Source organism: Dasypus novemcinctus, chromosome 18 (assembly GCF_030445035.2).
Source record: "Dasypus novemcinctus isolate mDasNov1 chromosome 18, mDasNov1.1.hap2, whole genome shotgun sequence".
In the NCBI taxonomy this organism is placed as follows: domain Eukaryota; kingdom Metazoa; phylum Chordata; class Mammalia; order Cingulata; family Dasypodidae; genus Dasypus; species Dasypus novemcinctus.
The window spans coordinates 57,069,685-57,076,666 of record NC_080690.1 but is presented as its reverse complement, the minus strand read 5'-3'; the positions used below and the strand labels follow the sequence as shown (position 1 = coordinate 57,076,666).

Below are 6,982 nucleotides of genomic sequence, written 5' to 3'. Positions count from 1 at the left end.
ACAAGGCTGTCAAGCTCACCCAGCTGTGGTAGAACAGTCTATTTAACAAATGGTGCTGGGAGAACTGGATATCCATTGCTAAAAGAAAGAGAGAGGATTCCTACCTCATACTTTATATAAAATTAGCTCAAAATGGATAAAAGACCAAATATAAAAGCGAGAACCATAAACTCTTAGAAGAAAATGTAGGGAAACATCTTCAAGACCAGGTAGTAGGTGATGGTTTCTTAACCTTACACTGAAAGCATGAGCAACACCAAAAAGGAATAAATGGGTGTTCCTGAAACTTAAATACTTTTGTGATTCAAAGGACTTTGTCAAGAAGGTGAAAAGGTAACCTATTCAAAGGGAGAAAATATTTGGGGACCACATATCCAATAAGGTTTTGACTTCCATGCTATACAAAGAGACCATACAACTCAACAATAAAAAAGCAAGCAATCCAATAAAAAAATTAGGCAAAAAGACTTAAAGAAACATTTCTTCCAAGAGGAAATACAAATAGTAAAAAAGTACATGAAAAAAAACATTCAATAACACTAGCTATTAGGGAAATGCAAATCAAAATTACATTGAAACATCACCTCATGCCTCACAGAATGGCCATTTTTTTTTTTTTTAAAGTGCAGATGTGGAGAAATAGGAACACTCCTTTACTGTCGGTGGGAATGTAGAATGGTGCAGACACTGTGGAAGACAATTTGGTGATTCCTTAGGAAACTAAATACAGAATTGTTGTATGACATGGCAATCCCTCTACTAGAAAAATATCCAGAGGAGCTGAAATAAATCATGTGAACAGAGATTTGCACACTGATGTTCAAAGTGGCATTATTCACAATTGCCGAAAGAATGGGAATAACCCAAATGTCCATCAACCAGTGAATGGATAAACAAAATGTGGTATATACATATGATGAAATATTATTCTGCTGCAAGAAGAAATGAAATTGGGACACATATGATAACATGGATGAACCTTGAGAGCATTATGTTACATGAAATAAGCCAAACACAAAAGGACAAATATTGTATGGCTTCACTAACATGAACTAAATACGAAGACTAAGCACACGGTGTTAAAACCTAGACTATAGATTACAGGAGATAGGATGAGGACTGAGAAGGGGTACTTATGATTAATGTATGCAGAATTTTCAATTGACTTGACTTTAAAAGTGTGGAAATGGATAAAGTTGATGGTAACACATTATAGTAAGTATAACTAACATGGCTGGTTTATAAATGGGATTGTGGCTGAAGGGGGTAGTCTAGGAATGTAAATGTTGGTTGAAAGAAAGCTAGAGAATACTCTAGGGACTGAATATCATAGTGAACCCAGAGGTGGGTGAGGATTCTGGTTAATACAAAGAAAAGAATGCTCTATGAACTAGAGCAAATGTATGTCACTATTACAATGTGGTAAGAATATAGCGATGCATGGGAAAAATACAATTAATTTAACTTATGGTCTGTAGTTAACAGCAATATTGTAATATTCTTGCACCAATGTCAAAGAAGGTACTATATTAACACTATATCAATAATAGGGGGGGGGTGGAGATTTTTTCTTTTGGACTGAGGGAAACATTCAAAGGTTTACTGGGGCCATGACTGCAGAACTCGGTGATGAAAGTGAGAGCCACTGACTGTATACTTTGGATAGACTGCACAAGGCATGGGACTGTGTAACACAATGAACCATGTGGTGGAAGATGAACTGTGTGGTTAACAGCATAAATATGAGTATGTTCTCTCATTAACTATGGCAAATACACAATACTAATACATAGTGACAATAACAGGGGATGTATTGAAAAAATATACCAAGTGTATGCTATTGATCATAAAAGAAAGTAAATAAAAGCCTTTACAATGGTAAAAACAAACAAACGCAACAACAACAACAAAAACAAGCTAAAATCTAGAGAATTGAAAAAGATTAAAAAGATTAATAGAGGTGACAAAGCATTAGCTGTATCAATAATTTTAAAACTGCCAACACCCACCATAGATCATATAGATATTGAAAAGAATAAGAGGAAATTATGAACTTTACACAAGTTAATTTGACAAATTAGATAAAAATAGAAATTTTTGGAAAAATACAACTTACCAAAATTTACAGACATATAAAAAATCTGATATATAGTAAAGTAATTGAATCTATTATTTTTAAAAAACCTTATTGATAAAGAAAGGCTAATAACCACTGGGCTTTATCTGCAAATTAGTACAAATATATGAGGTAGCAATATAAGGTAGCAATAATGTCAATATTGCACATATTTTTTCAAGAATAGAAATACAGAAAATACTTATAATCCCATTTTAATGAGGCACCATAATCTTGAATCCAAAACCTAGAAAGGAATATCTAAGGAATATCTAATACATAACAGACAAATCTGTCTTTTGAAGATAAATGCAAAAATCCTTAATAAAATATTAGCAAAACAAACCTAGTGATATACAAAAAGGGTAATATACATCATGACCAAATGTGATTAATTTTAGGTATGGATAGATGATTTAGTACTTGAAAATTAATTAATGCCATCTATCTTATTAACAGACAAAAAACGAAACTAAAAATATTTTGATAGATGAAGAAAAAACAATTAAAACTGCGAAACTCTTTCATGATTAAAACAAAAATCCTTAGCAAAACCAGTAATAGAATGAAACTTCCTAAACCTGAAAAAAAAAAAGATTCTGCAAAAATCATAGGTTAGACATTTATTCAACAGGAAAATAATGAAAATGTTTTTCTTAGAGATTGGGACTGAGAAAAGGATGCTTACTATTCAAACAATGTTTCTATTCAACACTGTATTAGAGAATGCAGCCAGGGCAAAAAAAAAAAGGCAAGGTGAAGATAGAAAAGGTATAACGTTTGACTAGGAAGAAATAAATCTGTCTTGATTTCTGGGGTGAAATGATTGTGTTCAAAAATAATAAATTAGTCATTGAATTTAGCAAAGTCATGGAAATAAGAGTACACAAAAATCAACTGAATGGGAGTGATGTCATTAATGTGGTGACATAAGCCATCCCCCTGAAAAACCTCCTCAGAGATACAGGGAATAAAAGGAAAAATCCCACTTGCTTAGAACTCAGGAGGATGGTAGAAACTGGAGAAGGACTCCACAAACTGAATCAAAGAAAGAGAAAAATATAAGCTGAGAAACTTCCATCCCAGACCCAGAGGTCCATTCCCTCTCCTTCACTTGGTCCTGCACAGCTGGGGAGGTGCCCAGACAGGGTGGCCCAGATCCCTCCCAACTGCCACTGGGGCCATTGACTTTAGAGCCCAGAGCAGGAAGTTAGAACCCCACACATATCCAGGCATAGGGACCCAAGTCCACAGAGATCCAGGAAGAAACACAAGCCATTGAGGAAAGGTGTATTCCAAAGGGCCTTTGGGGGACAAGGGGAATAAAAAGAGAGAGATCTCAGTAAAACTGCAGTATTCAATCCAGTTTCTGTTGACTGGACTACCTAAACTCAAAATGGATTTTTCTGGAGTGACACATAAACTTTCTGAATTGAACTCATCTGGCTCCTCCAGAGCAGGATACCCTAATGGTAGAAGGAAGGAAGGAAGGGAGGGAGGGAGGGAAGGAGGGAGGGAGGGAGGGAGGGAGGAAGGTTACAAAGAGGAGGGGGCTAAATTGAACTGTAAGACAGGAGGGACCCAGAACTGAGAAGAAGAAGGAAAGCAGAGCACTGAATAAGAGAGAAAATTTAAACAAATCATAGGACCTGGGGAAGAATTCTGCACAAACACAAACAGAATAGATCAAAATTTCCAGAGAAGGAACAGAGGAAAGAAAACTTTCTCCTGGAGGTGAAACAATTATATGAAAAATGCAATCATAAAAATTGTACCACAGACTCTGTACCTCTCTTTGCATCTGAGAAGACGGCAGAGCAGGCATCCAGGTTGATGCTGTTTGTATGTCTAGAAAACATTTGTTAATCAGCCATTGCAGAAGCAGTTTTCAGAAAACATGTAACTGATCAAAATATTTCAGATAATTGGAGGATAGAGAGTCCTGCAACATCCACATTTGAGAAAGAAAACCTTCCTGATTATTGAGGGCAAAATTGCATGAAGAAGCGTGATATTCTTATGAATCATGTTGACTGGCAGGTTACCATAGAAGACTTTGTCACATTTGATTATATACTAAATATGGATGAAAACAACTTGAGAGATTTGAAAAACAAAGGTAATCAAGTTAAAAACCGCAAAGACAAAATTGAACTACTTGGAAGCTATGATCCACAAACACAGCTTATTATTGAAGATCCCTATTATTAGAATGACTCAGACTTTGAGACCATGTACCAGCAGTATGTTAAGTGCTGCAAAGCATTTTTGGAGAAGTCACAGTAAAGCTGCATCCATTCATTGCTGAAGGCCAACAATGATTAACATTTTTACAGAGATGTTCTAGAGTTTTCAGTCAATTGCTGTGTTAAAATTGTAGCTCAAGGCCACAACTGTTTTTCTTCAAATGACCTACTATTTCTCATCTTATTACATAATTGCGATGGAAATCAATGTTGTGTTTGGCAGAAGAATTAATAAAAATACTTGATTCGGACAGTCTGGGGTACATTAAATGTTCTTTTTAAAATATTTTTTTTATTTTTAAATAAGCTTTTGATTACATAAATGTTACATCAAAAATATAGGTGATTCTCATATTTCCTACCCTCCCCACTCCCCCCACTTTCCTCCATTTACAACATCTTTCATTAGTGTGGTAATTAGTTACAACTCATGAACACATATTGAAGCATTGCTACTAACCATGGTCAATAGTTTATAGTTTACACTTTGCACAGCACAATTCCATAGGTTTTTAAAAAATGTATAATGGCCTGTATCCATCACTGCAATGTCATGCAGGACAATTCCAATGTCCCAACAACGCAATGTCCAATGTTACACCTATTATTCCCTCTCCCTCCCCTCAGAACCTCAGGTGGCCACTGCCTTTGTATCAATGCTACAAGTACTTCCATTGCTAGAATAAAAATGTCTACTTGAGTCCATAGTTTCATTCCCCCTTATGTTTGTTCATTCCTCAATATTGAGGATTTTAGGACAGTAATGCCCACTCTGTTTCTGATTGAGAGAGGGCTTAGATCCCATTGAACCTCTTATCTTGTCCCAATTAAAAATAATAATAGACAAATAGTAGAACCACAAAATATAATGTTTTGTATGTGTTTTGCAATACAGTAATTTCTTTACAGTGTTTAATCTTAAGGTACCAATCCAGTGGCAGCTAGCATTCTAATATGATTAATTATGAGCTTAACAAATAATTAAATAAAACATCACTTTAAGGCCCAAGTCAATATCTGAGCCCATTGAGACTTTTAAATAATCTGCCACCTCAGTAAGCTGAGATGGCAACTTGATGGACAAATGTCCTCTATGCACTTATACTACCTCTTTTTATCCCAGGGCACTTTATTGAATTACATACCCCTAGTCATAGGAGTTCAGAGTCTTGATTGGAAGTATTCTAATTCACACACACCTTTAGTGCACATTTGTATGTTAAAAGGCTAGGAAAGAGAGAAAGACTTATGGAATTAATATTTAGCATCTTTGATTATTCTTAATTTTTATGTTTATCTAGTCTATTTAATAAGGAAGTCAGCTTTTAGCTCCCATGTTGACCACTTTACCTCTGAAAATTTAATTATGTCCAGAAAGGACACTGAATGCTGTTTTATCTTCTGCAAACTTCAGCAAACAGATTTGTTTTTATATGTACATATAACCCAAATATCAAATATATAGTGGCTTAGATGAGAAAAATAGTTTTAAAAGCTGGAGAAAGAGAATTCTATTATGTTGAAGTCCTTAAATAATATGTTAGATATTCTTTTATTGGTGTTTCATTTATAGGCTAATCTAAGTAATTTCTGGGTACTTTGAGATAACTATAACTTCAAATTCACTTGGCTATATATCAAAATAAACAGGGATGTAAAAAAATACAGCTAAGAAAAAAGTTTGTATAATATATCCAGGGAAGAATTAGATGAAGAAAGGCTGAGAAAATATGAACAAACACAGGCTATTGTAAAGGTCTAGAATAAGTGGACCAAGCACCAAAGAAAAGCTTTTATACAAAGACATTCAACAATAAAACACTGGAAAAGAGGTAGAAACAGACTTTCAGAATTAACTCATCAAAATAATCAGATGTCTAGACATCAGTTTAAAAAAATTATAAGCCATAGTAAGAAACAGGAAGACATGGCTCATTCAAGAGGTCAAATTAAAACTTCAGAGGAGACACAGAATTAGTAACAACTAATCAATGTAGTTCAAACAAATCCCCTAAATCAATTCAAGGAGATGAAGGAAACTATGTATAATGAGATGAAGGATATTAAGAAGACAGTGTGTGAGCATAAAGAATTTGAAAGTACACAAAAAATATAACTGAAATTATGGTGTTGAGAGGCACAATAAGAGATGAAAAAATACACTAAATGTATGCACCAGTAGATCTGAATAGGTAGAAGAAAGAATAAGTGAACTAGAAGATAGGAAATCAAAATAATTCAGTCAGGACAGAGAAACAGAATAGAAAAAGTTGAGCAGGGACTCAGGGATTTGAGGGACAGCACAAAGTGTACAAACATTTGCATCATGGGTGTCCCAGAAGAAGAAAAGAAGGGAAAGGGGATAGAAAGAATATTTGAAGAAATAATGGTCAAAACCTTCTCAACTCTTATGAGAGACAAAAATATAGAAGTCCAAGATGTGCAGTGAACTCCAAACAGAATAAATCCTAGTACACCTACTCAAGAAACATACTAATAAGAATGGCAAATGCTGAAGATAAACAGAGAATTCTGAAAGCAGCAAGAGAAAAATGATTTATCACATACATGGGGTCCTCAATAACACAAAGTCCTACTTTCCCATCAGAAACCATGGAGG

At 34.7% G+C, this 6,982-nt stretch overlaps 1 pseudogene; it reads left to right on the top strand.

Annotated features, from left to right (window-relative positions):
* Nucleotides 1–1,610: 1,610 nt before the first annotated feature.
* LOC131274162 (low molecular weight phosphotyrosine protein phosphatase pseudogene) lies at nt 1,611–4,402 on the top strand (annotated as a pseudogene).
* Nucleotides 4,403–6,982: the final 2,580 nt, after the last annotated feature.